This window comes from Nyctereutes procyonoides, unplaced genomic scaffold (assembly GCF_905146905.1).
Source record: "Nyctereutes procyonoides isolate TBG_1078 unplaced genomic scaffold, NYPRO_anot_genome, whole genome shotgun sequence".
Classification (NCBI taxonomy): domain Eukaryota; kingdom Metazoa; phylum Chordata; class Mammalia; order Carnivora; family Canidae; genus Nyctereutes; species Nyctereutes procyonoides.
In genome coordinates, this window is record NW_026575126.1 from 5,607,831 (window position 1) to 5,627,604 (window position 19,774).

At 36.0% G+C, this 19,774-nt stretch overlaps 1 protein-coding gene and 1 non-coding gene across 2 annotated transcripts in view; one reads left to right on the top strand and one right to left on the bottom strand.

Annotated features, from left to right (window-relative positions):
- The window catches only part of TNNI3K (TNNI3 interacting kinase), a 289,215-nt gene that overhangs the window by 48,754 nt on the left and 220,687 nt on the right, over positions 1 to 19,774 (top strand).
- On the bottom strand, positions 9,603 to 9,704 carry LOC129520397 (U6 spliceosomal RNA). The gene has a single exon (XR_008666611.1). It is a non-coding gene; the product is annotated as a U6 spliceosomal RNA (small nuclear RNA).

Consider the following 19,774-nt stretch of genomic DNA (forward strand, 5'->3'; position numbering starts at 1 on the left):
CAGTATTTGAAATGTGTTGAGTGTTGCTATATTGGGCCAATATATTATCAATTTTGTGAAAGTTTTATATGTTCTTGAATTGAATATACATTCTGCTATTGTTAATGTTGCATGTGCCAAGTAGGTCAAGTGTTTGCATCCTTCATATCTTATATATACTTTTATGGGGACTTGGGGGCTTACGTTATCAACTATGTGGTAGAAATCTGTGATGATAGATGTTTCTTGTTTTAATTCTGTATATTTTTTCCTAATATATTTTGATACTGTGTTACTAAATATGAACAAATTTAACATGATTATAGTTTCCTGGGGAAATCTAGCCTTTCATTACAACAAATTAACCTTCTTTATCTCCAATAATGCTTTAGTTCACCCAAGAAGTCTAATTTCTCTCATATAAATACAGCAGTATCAACCTCTCTTGCTTAGAATTTATTGGGCTTATCTTTCTCTATTCTTTTATAAGCCTTTATAAATGTTTTACCCTAGAGATGTCTCTTATAAATAGCATATAATTGAATTTTATTTTATCCTATCCAGAAATTCATCATTTTAAAGATTAATCTATTTGCACTGTATATTTAGAGTTAAATCTACCAACATATTTTGAACTTCTATTTCTTCTATCTTGTTTTATGTCAAAAATTAATTGTCTGAATATGGATGGTCTATTTCTAGACACTTTACCCTATCCTAATGTTCTATTTGTTTGTTGTATGTTAAAAACGCTCCACTTTCATTGTTAAAGCTTTATAATGACTTGATATCAAGGGATATAAATGTGCTAATTTAAAAAAATCATTAAGTTTTTCTCTTTTTTTTTTAAAAGATTTTATTTATTTATTTATTCATGAGAGACACACACACATAGAGACAGGCAGAGGGAGAAGCAGGCTCCATGCAGGGAGCCTGATGTGGGATCGATCCCGGGACTCCAGGATCACGCCCTGGGCCGAAGGCAGGTGCTAAACCACTGAGCCACGTGGGAATCCCCCATCATTAAATTCTTCATTGCCATTTTTGACCTATTACATTCATTATAAACTTTAAAATCAGATTGTCCATTTCTGTGATATTACAAGTATGGGTCCTTTTTTGGTCATTTCCTTACTTTTATCCCGTATTCAAAATACATTTAACTCCAATTTCCCTCCAAAAGCCACATTTTATTCTGACATCATGCTCAAATTGCAGGATCTTATCAAATAAATCAGATTCAAGTGTGGATGAGAATTCTTCAGTCTGATACTTCTGCTATGGGTGATCTCAAATGGATTCCTGTGAAATAAAGAGATAAGTTGTCTGCCTCCTACACATCCAGCATGCAGTGGTGAAGTAGGCATAGATAACTACAATAGATGTACCTATTCAAAAAGTAGAAAATAGACACACACAGCAGACAGCCTCATACTGGTATCACAAAGACTCAAACACCAAAATATGTCAGATAGTACAAATAGTGATGCATGATTGTAAGTGTGTTGTGAGGTCATTTATGCAATTTTGAAAGTAAACATTTCCAAGTAATATGGCCATGTGTTGTATGTTGCATTTAAATATAAATGCACAAATTAAATATAATTTGTAGTTTGATTATTATAATTTTTATCCTATTGTATATTCTAACTTTTTGATCATTCAGCTTTTTTTTAATCATTTAAATTTTTAGAGGTACCACACATCTGGGAATAGATCAAGTCCTAGGTATTTGGCTAAAGCATCCTCAACTGTAGCTTTGTCTCCTTTAAAGTCTTCAAATCATATTATAGTTTTATGCCTATCAAGTTTGGGCTATGAAAACTGAGGCTCTTCTCCTGTACTTTGTATAGGGGACACATAAAGTAATAATACTAAGATCAGCAAAATAATAGACACATCCACATCATGGCTAATAAAATTCTATAAAATATTTTAGATGTTTTAATTTTAATTCTGAAGGTATCAGAAAGTGTCCATTTTGGCTTATAAAAGAACATCAGTATCTCTTCTAAAAGTGCCATAAATAAGACAGCAGCTGGCAGATTTATTGTTGATCTATGTTTAATTTAAACTTGTTTTTGGAATATAGGAAAAGTGGTGAAAGGAAACTGACAGCTTTGAAGAGATATATGATCTAAAACTCTGTACTACATCATTCATTTTAAATTAAGACTTGATATTATTCTTCCTGAAACATATCAGACGTGGAGAGAGACAGAGTGTGGTCCTGTTCTTTAGAGGGGCAAAACACAGACATAAAGAACCTCTTAAATTTTTGATTTTGTGAAACATATCAAATTACTTGTCACCATAAATGTAATAGCTTCTAACCTGAGGTGTGCTGACTAGTGATGACCTTATGTGTTTGGATGCTTACTGGTTTTTACACCTTTATGACAAAACATTGAGGTTTATTTTATGCTTAGATAATTTATCAATATATATGTGTGTAATCCTGTTTATCTTGCTATTTTGTCGGGTTGCTAGTGTGAACCCAATATTTTACAAAGTTATATATCAAATAAGTAGACTTTAGCAACTTCAAAAGACATTTTTTGATACAGTAGATTTCTGTACCAATAGTATGTCATTGGATAAACTCTTAGGAAGTCAAATATAACACAGATTAAGCTCTCTATCTGTGAAAACGTTTGTGGTTTTTTTTGAGTGTTTTTAATACACCAGTCATTTTCTAAGCACTTCACATTGATTATCTCTTTATATTCTCATAATAACCCCACAAAATAGGTGATATTATTATCCTCATTGTATAGATGAGAAACTGAGTCACTTTATTAGATATGGGAACTTTCAAGATGGGAGAAGTAGTTTAAAAAACATCATGATATATGTGTGGAAATACAAGCAATTCTGTCCAAACTTTGAAGTTTAAAATAAAGGGATTTTGAAAGATGCCAGTGGTTCTTTTATGGTGAAATTTATATGTCATGTATGGAGTGAAAATCCAATATTTTTTATATTGTATTAAGTTGAATTATTTACTGGCACCAACATATGTTAAGTTAAATATGTACCAAATGACATTAAAGAAAAATCTAGGGTGCTTGGGTGGCTCAGGGGGTAAGCAAGGCCTGGCTCCATGCTCAGCGGGGAGTCTGCTTCTTCCTCTCCCTCTGCCCTTCCCCCTGGTTCATGTGCATGCTCTCTCTCTCTCTCTCTCTCAAATTAAAAAAAAAAAAACTTCTTAAAGACCTAATTCTTTTTCTTCACACTCAAAAAGTATCCAAACTCTCTAATTTTATAACTTGCAATTCTGTTTCCATTTTGAATTCACTCTATGACTGCAGAACTATCTTCTTTGCCTTATCAATTCTGTGGACCGGATTAAATTGATCTGTCATAATGTACAAGAAACAGAAATCTGAACAACCCTTTGGACATCTAGGGATATGGTAAGAAAGAGAAACATCTCTGAAAAGACTACTTGGCCAGAGATGCATTAAATCTAGACTGTGTACCTAAAGACTTGTTTTTTTGTGTCTGTGAAAAAAATGACTTTTAAAAAACCTAACACATTCACAAAGCCATATATTTTACAGTGTATTTAAATAGCTATATCACATCTCAGCTTTATAAGGGTTTTCTTTAAACATAACTCATACCTGCCCTGCAGCCAATGTTTGTTACTGTTCCTCATAGAAACTCCATGAGTGGAATTACAGAATTATCATTCAGTATTAGAGGTGAAGATTGAAGTACATAAATGATTTGCCAGAGGGCAAAGTGAAAGTCGGGAGAGTGCCTAGAGAAGAATATAGAGCCCTGGAATCTTAAACTGAAAGCTTTGGTGTTCTAGGTTTAGTAAAGATCGTATTTCTACTAAGGTGCTGGAAGAGAATTGAGCATGATAATTCACTACTCGTGTTCCAGTTTCTAGCAGACATCTGTCATGAGCCAGTATACTTATTGATTAAAAGAGTAAGTATGCTCTGGAGTCAAGAAAATGTAGTTTTAAATCTCAATTTTATAAAAAGATTTTACTTATTTATTCATGAGAGACTCACCCTCAGAGAGAGCAGCAGAGACATAGGCAGAGGGAGAACCAGGCTCCATGCAGGGAGCCCGATGTGGGACTTGATCCCAGGACTCCAGGATCCTGCCCTGGGCTGAAGGCAGGCGTCCCGGTTTAAATCTCAATTTTGCTGTTCACTACGTAGTTGGCACTGCGGTGGGGTGGGGTGGCTATCTCTTACCCTAAATTTCTTTCTCTCTAACATAGTCATTATAACAGAATTTACTTTTTATGTTGTTGGGAGGGATAAATGTAGCTGAAGAGCCCAGTACCGAGACTCGTATTGATTTATGCAGGTTCTGTGTCCTTTATTCATCATAAATATGCTGATAATGTGTGATTGTACCTTTCTACAGAAATGTATACAGAATTCTGTTTAAGATAAGACTATCTATAAAATCCATACACGTTCTCTTTGTTTTGTCTTGTGTTTGGTAAGAACCTTTAACATGAAATCTATCCTCCTAACAAATTTTGAAGTATACAAAACTGTACTGTTAGCTATAGGCAGTATATTGTATAGCAGGCTTCTAGAATTTATTCAGCTAGCACAACTGAAACTTTATACCCACTGAACAACTCCCTATTTCCCCCACCTAACAGCCTCCAACAACCACTATTGTATTCCCTACCTAAAAAGGTTTGACTGTTTTAGTTACCTCACATAAAAGGAATCATGCAGTATTTGTCCTTCCGTGACACTTACTTCACATAGCATGATGTCCTCCACGTTCATGAATCCTGTTACAAATGGCAAAATTTTTTTTAAATTTTTTTAAGGCTAAATAAATTTTACCGTATTCATTACCACATTTTCTTTGTCTATTCATTTCTCACTGGACACTTGGGTTGTTTCCATGTGTTGGCTATTGTAAATAATGCTGCAATAAACATGGGAGTGCTAATATCTCTTTGAGATCATGATTTTAATTATTTTGAAATATCCAGAAGTGTTATTGCTGGATCATTTGGTATTTACCTTTTTAATATTTGTTTTGAGGAATGTCCATAATGTTTTGCGTAACTGCTATACCATTTTACATTTTTGCCAGCAGTGTATAGAGGTTCCTATTTTTTTCACAACCTCACCAACACCTTTTAAAATAAATAATAACTTATCCTAACAGGTGTGAGATAATATCTTATGATCTTGATTTGTATTTCCCTGATAATGATATTGTGCATATTTTCATATTCATGTTGGCTGTATATGTCTTCTTTGGAGAAATGTCTGTTCAAGTCCTTTGCCCATTTTTAATATAGATTGCTTGTTTTCTTTGTTGAGTTGGATGAGTTCCTTATATTTTGGAAATTAGTCCCTTATCAGACATATGGTTTGCAAATATTTTCTCCCATTCTATAGATTGTCTTTTCATTTTGTTGATTGTTTCTTTTGCCATGCAGAGACTTTTTAGTTTGATGTATGCCCACTTGTCTCTTTTTGCTATTGCTGCCTGTGCTTCTGGTGTCATATTCAGGAAACTCTGAGAGGTGTTGGATAAGTCCATTACCTTGATCATGGGGATGATATCACGTGTGTTTGCATATGGAACATTAAACATATACAGCTGTTTGTAAATTATAAGAACATAAAAATCAATGGCATCAGTCACATTAAATGTTCATTTACAGAGGGAGTCTAACAAAAGGAGAGTTCAAATTCATAGATCAGTTACAAGTCCCAGAAAAAGACTTGAGTGCAGAAAATTGACCCATCGTGTCCTAGGAGATGAAGCTTCTGGATGACCCTAGTGTGGCAGAGTTGCTCACCCAAATCTATGTACTCTTCTCCTTCCTGTTGCTCAGGAAGACTGCATTTCCCAGTGTTGCTTGCATTTTGGCTTGGCCTCACAACTGAACACTTAATGAAAGTGAGGGACACCATTTTCCAAGTGTGGCCTCCAAAACCCTCCACAGCTCCTCCTTCCTGTACTTTTCTTCTTTCTCATTGACTGAAATGAAGCCATTTCTCAGAGGAATCTTAGAAAACATTTGGTGAGAGTAGCAGAAATTTCTAAATAACTGTGTGGAAGAAGGCTCCATATCAACTTGTTTACTTAATGATGGCTAGTAAATGAGCAAGAAATGAACTTCTCCTGGGTCTGAAACATAAACTTCTGGGCCCATTTATTGCAGCAGTGACTATTACTGTATTATAGCTGTTAATTATAAGGATGTAGTATATTATATGAGATATATATGAGATATAATGAAAATTGTGGTGTATTGAAGTAGGCTATCAGGTATCCCTTTTTGTGTGCCTCCACAAGAGGAGGAGGTATGGAAAGAGGATTGGGAAGTGGGAAAGAGAAAGAAAGCAGGGACCCTATCTCTGAATTTTTTTTTAAGTCAAATCTTCAACTTTGACAATGATTCTCAGGCTGACTGCAAGTGGTTAGATGCTCTTTAAAACCAATTAAAATGGGGCGCCTGGGTGGCTCAGTTGGTTAAGCGTCTGCCTTCAGCTCGGGTCATGACCTCAGGGTTCTGGGATCGAGCCCCATGTTGGGCTCCCTGCTCAGTGGGGAGTCTGCTTCTTCCTCTCCTGCTGCTGCTCCCCCAGCTCCTGCTCTCTGTTGTTATGTCTCTCTCTCTCTCTCAAATAAATAAATTAAATCTTTTAAATAAATAAATAAATAAATAAATAAAACCAATTAAAGTGAAAGCCCTGTAGAAGCCTATTGCAGGACTCACAAGCAGCCGACTCACACTGACGTGAAGGATCAGCATGTTTATTGGACCATGCCTTCCAGATCAACACCAATAGGGAAGGGGAGGAAGCAGGACCCAGCTGGGGAGAAATTGGACTGTGATGTAGTCTCAATAAAAGCTCAGTCAATCCCACAGGGAGCTCCAAAACTGGGATTGACCTTGGAGAGCTTTCCAAGTTGGAATGAGGAGGTTGGGCTTTTATACTGGCAAAATAACTGGTCATTAGATTCTGGTGGCAGGGCCGCTCTTGTTAGCCAAGGGAAACCTCCAGAGAGGCAGATAGCTGAGGGCTGTGCTGTTAGCCTGGCAGTACTCTTGGCAGCTTAGGTAATGCATTGTTCAGACATTAGAAAGCCCTGTTATCTTAAGCAATCAGGACCCAGATTTAATTGGTTAATTGGAAAAACATTGGTAAAAGAGAGAACTCATATGAAAAATACACACCAAGTTGAATATTTTGTTTTAATCTGACATATAAATGCACATTTATTCATCACACTTTGAAAATGAGGCCAAAGTTTTTCTTTAAGTGAAAGTTGCCAGGTTGGCATTCAGAAACCAAGTTCTTGCTTACATAATACTTGTAATGAATCAGATACAACTTATTGCTTTAGTGTCTTTTGAATAAAGTAAGAATTTACAGACACATGCAAAGTAATCTGAATATAGAATATTGATACATTTTTACTACTTTTTTCTACTTTTATTTCATTAGTTTTTATTAACACTCATAAAAATTATTTACATAAAATAACAAGACAACTAACCTTATCAATTTGGGGGTGAAATATGAATGAATTTTGGACAGCATAGCGTTTAAATCGGAAGTGAAGTTCTGAAAAGATGCTTACCAGCTGCAGATGTTTGAGCAATATGTCACCAAGTCTCTGTTTTGCTACTTTGGAAGCAGTCATTTTGCTAGAGGCCAAGTGGGCTCCCACTGCAGGTCCTGCCATGCAGATTTTTTTTTCAGCTTTATTAAGGTATTATTGACAAACAAAAATTGTATATGTTTACATTGCACATGATGTTTTGAATGTACATATGCATTGTTTACATGATTACCACACTCAAGCTAATTAACACATTCATCACCTCACATAGTTAAAATTCTCTTCGTGGTGAAAATTACTTGAGATCTACACTTTTAGCACATTTCAAGTATTTAATACGTTATTTTTAACTATAGTCATCATGCTGCAACATTACGTGTCCAAAACGTATTCATCACCTCGCCAAGCCAAGAGTTTTCACTCGCTGAACAACATCTTCCCATTTCCCCCAATGCCTCAGCCCCGTAACCACCCCTCCACCCTTTGGTACTTTGGGTTCACTTTTTTTTAAGTTCATGTATAAGTGAGATCATGAAATATTTGTCTTTCTGTGCCTGGCCTAATTCACTTAGCAGAGTGTCTTCTAGGTGCACGCATGTTGTCACAAATGGAAGGATTTCCTTTTTTTTTTTTCTTTAAGGCTGAATAATATTTCATTACATATGTAAATATCATATTTCATATATCTGTTGATGAGCACTGTTGTCTCTGTATCTTAGCTACTGTGAATAACACTGCAGTGAACTGGGAGTGCAGATACCAGTTTGAGAGCGACTATTTCCTTTGGCTGGAAACCCATATGTGAGCTTGCTGGATCAACTGATAGTTACATTTTTAATTTTATGGGGAAACTCCATACTGTTTTCTATAATTGCTATTCCAGTTTACATTCTCACCAATAGTGTACAAGAACTCCCCTTTCTCTATATCCTTGCCAACACTTGCTTTTTTGACTTTTGGTAGTAGCCATACTAACAGGCATTAGGTAATATCTCACTGTAATTTTTATTTGAGTTTTTCTTACAATTAGTGATACCAAGCATCTTTTACGCACATGTTGGCTATTTGTGTGTCTTCTTTATAAAATTGTATGTTTAGGTCCTTTGCCTATTTTCGAATTGACTTATTTAAGGGCTCCAGGTAGCTAAGTGGTTGAGCATCTGCTTTTGAGCTCAGGTCCTGATCCTGGGGTCATGGCATTGAGTCCCCATTAGGCTCCCTGCATGGAGCCTGCTTCTCCCTCTGCCTATGTCTCTGCCTCTCTCTCTGTGTCTCTCATGAATAAATAAATAAAATAAAATAAATAATAAAACAGATTGACTTTTTAGATATTTTGCTATTTAGTTGTATGAGTTATGTATTTTAGATATTAATCTTTTATGAGATGTATGTTTTGATGATACTATCTCCCATTCCATAACTGCCTTTACATTTTGTTGTTTCTTTTGTTATGCAAAAACTTTTAAATTTCATATAACCCCCCTCTTTTATTTTTGCTTTTGTTCTTTATTGTTTTGGTGTCAAATCCAAAAAAGAAAAAGAAAAAAAAAATCATTGCCAAGAATATTGTCAAGGTGGTCTTCCCCTATGTTTTCTTCTAGGAATTTTATGGTTTTTAGGTCATATATTTAAGTCTTTAATCCGTTTTCAGTTGATTTTTGTGTGAAATATAAAGTAAATATCCAATTTTTTCCCTAGTTTTCCCAACATCATTTATTGAAGAAGCTATCCTTCTCACATTGTATATTCTTGGCAACTTTGTCAAAGATTAGTTGAATACATATGCATGGGTTTATTTCTGGGCTTTCTTCTGTTCCAATGGTCTAAATATCTGTTTTTAAACTAGTACCATATGTTTTGATTTTTATCACTTTGTAATATAATTTGAAATCAGTACATGTGATGCCTCCAACTTTATTCTTCTTGCTCACGATTACTTTAGGGACTGGGCTCTTTTTTTTATTTTTTTATTTTTTATTCCAGTATAATTAACATATAGTGTGATACTAGTTTCAGGTGTACGACATCGTGATTCAATATTTAAAAATCTGAATGGCTTCACAAATTTGCATGTCATCCTTGCACAGGGGCATGCTAATCTTCTCTGTATCATTCCAATTTTAGTATATTTGCTGCTGAAGTGAGTACTATCTGGGATCTTTTGTAGTTTCCATTTAAGCTGGGCTTTTTTCTATTTCTGTTGCTTGGAATTTTGATAGGGATTATATTGAATTTGTATACTTATTTGGGTAGTATGGACATTTTAAGAACTTCAATTCTTCTAATCCACGAACAGGAGATATCTTTGCATTCATTTGTATCTTCAGATTTTTGTACAACTGACTCCTGCATGTTAATTTTGTATCAAGCATCTCTATTGAATTATTTATTTTTTCTAACAGATTTTAGGATTTTCTAGATAAGATTATGTCATCTACAAGGAGAGACAATTTTACTTCTTTCTCTCTGATTTGGATGCCCTTTTTTAATTTATTTTTCTTGCTAAATTTCTCTGGTGGGACTTCCACTATTACATTGAACAGAAGTGGCCATAGTAGGCATCCTTGTCTTGTTGCTGATCATACATGAAAAACCTGGAGTCCTTCACCATTGAGTATGATGTTAGGTGTAAACGTCATATATGGCCTTTATTATGTTGAGATGCAGTCCCTCACTGTGTAAATACCGAGGGATTTATAAGGAAGGAACACTAGATTTTGTCAGATGTGTTTTCTACATGTACTGATAGGATCATTTGATTTTTGTATTATTTTGTTAATGTGGTGTATCATATTCATGGATTTGTGTATGTTGAACCATTCTTGCATCTAAGCCATAAATCCCACTACGATGATTTTAGCATGCTATTGAATCAGACTTTCAAGTGTTTTGCTGAGGACTTTTGCATGTATATTCATTTGGGATATTGGGCTATAATTTTCTTTTAATGTCCTTATCTGTTTTGGTATCAGGGTAATGTTTGCCTCATAATATTAGTTTATAAATCTTCCCTCTTTTGCTTTTTGGAAGAGTTTGAGAAGGGTTGGTATTAATTCTTTGAATATTCAATAGAAGTTCACCAGTGAAGCAATCTGATCCTGGACTTTCATTTATTGGGAGGCCTTATGATTCCATTCTTTTCATTATTGGTCCATTCTGATTTTCTATTTCTTCAATATTCAGTCTTGATACATTGCATATTCTTAGGAATTTATTTATTTATCCAATTTGTTGATATGATATATGATATGAAGCATCTTTTCATATTTTTTTTACATCTGTATATCTTCTTTGGTGAGGTGCTTATTAAGGTCTTCTGCCCATTTTTTTTCTTCTGCCCATTTTTAATTAATTAATTAAAATTTTGTTTTCCTAAGTTTAAATTCAGTCAGTCAACATATAGTACATAATTAGTTTCAGATGCTGAGTTCAGTTATTCATCAGTTGCGTATGATACCCAGTGCTCATCACATCATGTGCCCTCCTTAATGCCCATCACCCAGTTACCCCATCCACCCACCACCTCCCCTCCAACTGTCTTCAGTGACAGTGGCTGTTGGTTACCCTGGTGGCCAAAGCTGCTAATGTCCTTTGTGGTGCCAGCCACTGAAGTCCACACCAGCAAACACTATGGGGTCCCCCTCTCTGAAAGCCATGGGAGTCTATGGGGCCCTCAGCTTCAAAAGCTGTCGAGATTCTCAGAGCAAAGGCTGCTGGAGCCCTCTGCAGTGCAGAACACTGGAGACCGGATGATCCCAGGGTGGTTCAGTGGTTTAGCGCCTGCCTTAGGCCCAAGCTGTGGTCCTGGAGTCCCGGGATTAAGTACCGCATCGGGCTCCCTGCATGTAGCCTGCTTCTCTCTCTGCCTTTCTCTCTCTCTCTCTCTCTCTCTCTCTCTCTCTCTCTCTCTCTCTGTGTGTGTGTGTGTGTCTCTCATAAATAAATAAATAAAAATCTTAAAAAAAAAAAAAGCACTGGAGACCATGGTGGCATTCTCTGTAGGGCTGATACTGATAGCCTTTAACCTTCTTTGCTTCTAGGTTCTTAACTGAACTCTTGGGCCCTTCCAGGGCTATTTTCCTTCATGGATAGCTCTTTGGGCTTTGTGGGGTTTTCGTTGTTTTTTTTTTTTTTTATTGATTTTATTGATTTTATTAGGGGGGTTGGGGAAGCAGGAAGACAAAACTTGGTATCTCCTACTCTACCATCTTGCTGATACCATTCCCAGATGCTCCTTCCCTAAACTAATTCTGAGTAACTTCTAAGGAGATAGCTGACTCATGTAGCATCATGAAAAATCAACTCTCCTTTCTAGCCCATACATATCTGCCATACCTCCTATTTGAATTTTGTGACGTGATCCATCTTATTCCCTTAGCTTCAGGGATGGGGCATCTTCTTCTAGCTCAGAGAATAAAAGGTAGCCAAGTGTAGAGTCTCTACCACCTTCCTGTACTTTCTATTGTTACTTACAAACAAAACAGGTCTAACTTTTAGGACAACTTTGAATCACTTCATCCCCTGCTAAACATTGTATCTTTTCAGGATAGAGATTTCAAATTGTAGATTAGTTTATTGTTGGCTAAAGTCTTTTGTTTTTTCCTGTAATTAATCTCCAGGTGCAAGATTCATTGTCTTTGAACTATGCTATACAGTAATAAATTTAGAGCTATTTGATATTCAAAAACATAACTTTTAATCATTGTTCTTCTTTCACAAATGTGGAGCAATTTAGGAGTTATACTGAATTATTCTAATAAGTTTTCAGTTCTTATAACTAGATAAATTAATTCAGAAGTTGTAGGCTTCTAGCTGTCAGGAAAAAAAAATCTATCACACACACAGTGAAGGTTTCTTTTTTTTCCCCCTTTTTTAAAATTATTACTTAATTAGTTTCCTTCACAGTAAAAAAAATAAAATAAAAATAAAAAAGTCATTAGTCCAATTATAAGTCCCCTTGGTTCCAGTGAACTAGGAGTAGATATGTTATACTCCTTAGTTTTTCTACGAAAATAGCTAAAAATATATTAACATAGGATATAATACCTAACACATGACAAAAGTAGATGCAAGCCCTTCATTCCATAATAAGCTTCCAGGGGACATTTTATGAAGGTGTCAAGGGCAATAAATTGTTTTTAATATAATTAGGAAAATTCTGTTATCTGGATAAAATTGAGATTTCTTTATCCTATAAATGGGAGTGAGTCTTGCCACGTATGAAAATGAAATTTTGGTCTCTTTGTTTAAGCATCTCCTCTGAATAGTGAAATGTTGTGCACAGAAAATTCCCTGTTTCTTACATTAAGGTCTTTGCTAAATGACAAATGCAATATATATTGTGTAGGTGTGTGTTGTGAAGGAATTTACAAATTTCACAGCATTCTGACCTACTCATGAGTAATTGAAAGATAAACTATGAATCTTTGCCTCTCTAACTTTATAAAATTAACAGCCTTTGACAACCTCTGTGATTTCCATTTCATATTGTATGTATTAAGATTGTATGAGTTTTCTGTTCCCTTGTTCTCTTAAAAGATGAACAGCTTTTCTGGGGATACATGATTATTATACTTATTGTGTTGAGATTTACATATGTTTATTCATTCATTTATTATTATTATTTAATTTATGAAGCATATGGCCATAAAAAAGGAAGTCAGGAGGGAGATGTAAATACAGAGAGAACTTGTGGAACCTCTCTTTTACAGATTATTAAAAATAGGGTAAATTACCATCAATCCCACTTGTTTTGAGTAACCATCTGCCTAAGAGGCCAGAAGCTGGAGGTCCTTCTAGCTTCTCAGTGATCCCCTATCTTAAGATATACATGTCTTACAGTGTATCGCATTGACTGGTTTGGATCTAGGGAGACACGTTTATGTAAGATACAAGGCTGTCACAGAATTGGTTCATGGACTTGCAGTAGAGATGAGCTAAGAACAAATAAAACATAAGGAAAAAGAAACAGGGTGTCTCCTACTGAGGTTATTTATGACTGGTCTTCCTGCCATTGCAGGTTTACTGAAAGATGATGATGAGGTCTTATACATTTTCAATCCAAATAAACATAAGGAATTTAAATTATGTAAGGAGGACAGATTCAAATAACAGATCAATTTCTGAATATTCAAGACTCTTTTCTAATTGGCAGCATTCAAGCTAATCCTTATCAAATGGTCTTATCAGGCCACTTCTGTCTTCATTATCACCTAGATGGGAGGATTAGAAAAAGAAGAGACCAGGATATTTGGCCACTTCACTAGTTACTGATTAAAAATTTCTTTCAAATAGGAAAAATGGGGAATGGATGAATATGAGAGTCGGAGATTATTTATTTCCCAGCTTTGCTACTGTCTCCTCTATTATTGTTCCTATTCTCCTTGCCTGTTTCTTAGCTTCTGCCTTCCTAGCTTATCCCATTGAACCACCTGAGCTCTCTGGAGGAGAAGACTCAGTTCTACTTTAGGACTACCTAATCTGAATCTAAGCAGATAGTATTCAAATAGCCTCAGACACATTTCACCTGGTCTCTTCCTATGAAATTGAGAATTTGGACCCTAGAACCTGGTATTTCTATAGCCTTTATATGTTTGGAACTTTTTTTACGTTCCTCTTAGATAGCTCCTATACAGCCTTCTAAGCAATATTCAATACAGGCATTATCTCTTTGGAAAAGTCATTCCCCCAATTCAGTGCCTCATCTTTGCCCCGTAACACCAGGTTTGTCTCTAGCATGCTCCCTCACTGTGTTGATATCACATACTTATTTGTCTCTCACTTTAGACAACAAATTCATTACATCCAGGACCAGGCATCTGCATTTGTCTCCTAGGCTTGGTACAGAGTGGACATTAGGTACTTGCGGAGGAATAACTGCCTGACTCAGTCTGAAATTGCCCTGAAGTTCCAATTTCCTCCTACCAATTTTCAGGTCTCTCCTTTTTAGGCTCCTCCTTCCCTATCTCCATCTTGACAGACTTCTTTCTAAGCCTTCAATTCGTGCTTCTATAGCGTCATTAAGGTTAACTCTTTCCTTGAGGGATAATAATCTGCCTACTGGATTGTATTAGTGCATTAAGGACTCCCAACTACTGAGCTTTCTCCATAAATTCAGCCCCAATAAAAGAGTTGCCCATTGGAGCCAGACTTGCTTTGCCTTGAAATGTGGCAACAGGCATGATTCGGGTCCCCCGCCATCTCACTGCCCACACTATCTGGTAGGAAACTGCCCTCTCTACCCCACTGATAGAGTTGATGCTCTAACCTGAGAGCCAAGGAAATGAATATTTATGAGGGATTTTCTTTAATCAGGTCTTTTGATTATTTTATTATTATACCATTTACTTTAATGATCACATAACTTTATTGAAGAAACTGAGGCTCAAAGAGATGAGCCAATCTGCACCAAATCACACAGCTATTAAATATCAGAGTCTAAATTCTTACCCAAACTGGCTGACTTCAAAAACTGAGCTCTTAATCAATTTTCTGTATAGCCAGAGAGAGACCTATGGAACGCTTCCTCAGAGAAGCTGACAGAAGAAAGTCCATTGTTTCTCTATATTCTTTAGTATTTCCACTTCTACATTTGGCTTTGTTCTCATTTTTAAGGTTACGCCCAAGATTCCTCATCAATAAGACAATTTTTTTTTGAAATTATACTTTCTACTATCTGTTTTTCATCTGTCCTTGGTGAAAGGCTAGAATACTAAGTATCTATTACAGAAGAACTGGAAAAGCAAGAAAAATATTTTTTTTTAAACTTTTCAAGATAAATGTTTTCTTGATCAATTCTGATTAGGAGTTATTTTCTGTAGCACTGAAAAATTTGTTTTTAACTCAGTAACAAAAAAATTGTTAAAAATACAACAATGAAAGTATCACTTTTTTGTTTTTTGGTCATTTGTTTCTATCTTATTTGTTGCTGTATCATTTGCTTCAGCTACTGTCTTAGGATCTAAAGATTTTCAGTTCCACCTATTGCTTTCTTCCTTGTTCAGAAATTTCTATATTACTGCTTTACTTAAAGGTTGGAGCAGTCAATTTACTTGGACTAGCCATTTATTATATATATTTTTTCTTTTTTTTATGTGCCTTTTTTATTTTTTTAATTTATTTTTAATTGGAGTTCAATTTGCCAACATATAGCATAACACCCAGTGCTCATCCCATCAAGTGCCTCCCTCAGTGCTCGTCACTCAGTCACCCCCACCGCCCACCCACCTCCGTTTCCACCACCCCTTGTTCGTTTCCCAGAGTTAGGAGTCTCTCATGTTCTGTCTCCCTTTCTGATATTTCCCAAGATTGCTAGAATTCATAGAGCAATCTGGCAGTATGGCAGGATACAAAATCAATGCCCCGAAATCAGTGGCATTTCTATACACTAACAATGAGACTGAAGAAAGAGAAATCAAGGAGTCAATCCCATTTACAATTGCACCCAAAAGCATAAAATACCTAGGAATAAACCTAACCAAAGAGGTGAAGGATCTATACCCTAAAAACTACAGAACACTTCTGAAAGAAATTGAGGAAGACACAAAGAGATGGAAAATTATTCCATGCTCATGGATTGGAAGAATTAATATTATGAAAATGTCAGTGCTACCCAGGGTAATTTACACGTTTAATGCAATCCCTATCAAAGTACCATGGACTTTCTTTAGAGAGTTGGAACAAATCATCTTAAGATTTGAGTGGAATCAGAAAAGACCCCGAATAGCCAGGAGAATATTAAAAAATAAAACCATATCTGGGGGCATCACAATGCCAGATTTCAGGCTGTACTACAAAGCCGTGGTCATCAAGACAGTGTGGTCCCGGCACAAAAACAGACACACAGATCAATGGAACAGAATAGAGAATCCAGAAATGGACCCTCAACTTTATGGTCAACTAATATTCAACAAAGGAGGAAAGACTATCCACTGGAAGAAGGACAGTCTCTTCGATAAATGGTGCTGGGAAAATTGGACATCCACATGCAGAAGAATGAAATTGGACCATTCTTTTACACCATTTATTATATAATTTGCAGGTCTCAACAACAATAACAAAATACAGAGCCCTCTTTTTAAAAAAAATAGAGATAACTTCAAGATAGCAACAGTAGAGCATTAAAACAAGCATGGGGCTGTTCTAAGCATGGGATCTTGTGTGCCTGCATAGGTTGCACGTTGTGGTATTTGCCCTAGTTCTCATACAATTTCATAGATATTACTGAAAATATTCTTAGCAGGAAAATTATCAAAATCACAGTTAAATGCAAGATGGAAAGGGAAAAATTCATATATATTCATATATAGTCATATATGAATATTATACATTCATATGTATGTATAATATTTACTGTTTTTTTTTCTAATTTGATTAGAATTGAGGGTGGGGAAAGTGTGTTTAATTAAATGATAATAATGACATTCCACAGCCTCTTAAGCTATAGGTTATATGTTGCTAGAGCTTTGGAAAATTATTTGGGTTGTTCATGGTTTATACTTGAGAAATAGGTTAAAGGAAATGAAAACAATTTGGAATTTGTGTTTTAGGTCTCTACTTCATTGCTTGTCCAGTGATGAAAGAATCACAAAATGCCTTCTACTAAACCTGCACTAATTGTGACCAAAACATGGCATATTGAAGGATATTTCTGGAAAGGAGGCAAAGTCATTGGAATTTCTCTGTTATATGAATGCTGCATGTACTCCATGATTTGCATACAAATTGTTCATGGAAAGAAATTAGGTTCTGTTTTGATTTAGTAATGGGAATTTGACACATAGTGAAAGAGAGCTCATAACAGCAATTTTGCAAGTGAAGGTGTCTTTACAGAAGAAAAAGTAATCAGAGATAGTGAAGACTCCATTATTGGCCCAGTTTAAATACTATTTCTGAGTGTGGTATTTTAAAACATTATATACTTTCAGCCCAGCAAAGAACCACTAGAGAATGAATAATGTATTTATTGTGTATTTAAAATTTATCAAGTATTCCCAAGCAGACATGCAAAAATGTGTCATTATTGCATATTTCAGTCAGCCAATTAATGCTTACATTTATATATTACAGTGTTAGTAAACTGGACTGAGACTTGTGGTAAAGTCTGTAGCTTTGGTTCTCTCGGTATATTTTTGACAATATGACCGAGTTTTAGTTTAGTTTTTTTCTTATTTTAAATTGGATTTATAAGGAAACAAGATAACTTGCCCCATTATTATTGCTTTCCTAGAGGCAATTTTACAACTATGATTATAAATAAACTTCTATTATCAAGTCTTATTTCCCAAAAGACAAGAAAAAAAAAATCCATCGTTGGTTTTCCCTTGTGTGAGTTTCATAGTTTCTGGCAATATGTAAACCTTAAGAGTCCATGTTCCTTCTTTAGACTTTTTAAAGTTTATCTTGACTTTCAGAAGTTTTCTTTTGTTATTCTACAAGTTTTTCTTCAAGAATGTTATAGAAGACATAAGAGTTGACTAGGGAAGAGCAAATCAAGTTGGTAAATATTTATTGAGTACTTGTTGGCTAGTTGTGATAGAAACTGAAAAAGTATAAAATATAGCTTTAAATATCACCTGGAAGCTTGCAATCTGTTAAAGAAATTAAAAGTTGGAACATAATCCTATACGTTCATTCTTTTACTCAACTATTCAACAGTTATTGAGAAATGAATCTGTATTAAGATCTATGTTTGGCACTGGCGATTTAACGGTGAGTAGAATTATATACAGTCCTTAGCCTCACAGTTCATAGTCTAGTGGAAAAGACAGGAAATCAAATAATCATACAAACACACATAAAATTGTCACTGTGATAAGAGCTATGAAGATGGTGCCTTGCCTAAAAGGGGGTAATTTGGTCTTCCTTCTGCGGTTTTCCCCTCAGCCTATTCTAACAAGGCAGCCTGAGTGAATCTTTTAAAATGTGTATCAGATCCTGTCACCCCTCTGATCGGCCCCAAAGGCCTCCCGTATAAATCAGAACAAAAGTAACTCATTCCCTGCCTAACTACAACCCCCCTCTGTTCCTAGTTTCTCTTCATCAGCCTTAAGTTCCTTGAACATACCAGGAATTCTCCTGCCTTGGGACCTTTGCGCCGCTCTTCTCTCTGCTGCACTGCTCTTAGTGAAGCCGGAAGCTAGGTTCTTGTCTCATGGAGTCAAAGAATGAGTCTCGTGGACAAAGGAGAGTGAGTAAAGCAGTAGAAGCTCATTAAACATGGTTACAGGAGTGAGGGGGTCCCGACAGAGCTGCCCCTGGGCGCTTGTAGGGTTGGCCTTTTATTAAAAGCCAACCAAGGAACCCGAATCCTTTTAACACCTCTGTTGATATCACCACTGAGTAAGGACTAGTGCTAATACCTTCAATGGCTTACTTCCTTTTCAGGGTAAGGTAATTCTTTGTGGGTAACAAGTAGCTGTTATAACAAGACCCCACCTCTGGCACCTGGGACCCGATGGTCTGGTTTGCTTCTTTATCTCTGGTTTCCTTTCACCTCCACACTTGGGATTTTTGTGAGCCTGATTCCATTCCCTGGGCCCCTACCTCTCTCTCCCTCTAGCCCTGTGTGTCCCTTACTCATTAGGAACTTAGAGTATCTTACTTTCTCTTCTTCTTAAGATCCTGGTTCAAATGTAATTTTATCGGTAAGTTCTTCCCAGATCATCCTATTTTAAACTGAAACCTCAAATCTCTGGTATTCTAATCTCTTCCCTCCTTTATTTTTCTCTAGTACCGATCACTATATAACAGCCTATTATTTATCTACTGTCCGTCTCCTGTACTAAAATATCAGCTCAAAAAAGATAGATTTTGTTGTTGTTTTCTCTCCATCATCCTCAATTCCTAGCACGGGGCCTACCTGGCCCACAGAAGATACACGATTAATATTTGTTGAATGAATATGTCAATAGTCATGGAGGTCGGGAGAGACTCTGAGGAACTGATGATGTGGACCTAAGTAGATGTTAATCAAGTTAAGGAGCTAAGATGACAGCCAAGTAGGAGGTCCCCAGGCTGGTCTTGTCTGTGGAATACAATGAGAAAACTATTAAATCATCCTAAATACCCCAGAAATCTGCCTGGAGACTGACAACATAAACTCCACAACTAAAGGGAGAAAAGAAGCCTCACTGAACAGGGTAGGAAGGGCAGAGAGGTGGTGCAGGGGAGGAAGCAGCCAGGACTGCTGTGGAGGAGAGGGAACCAGGGTGGC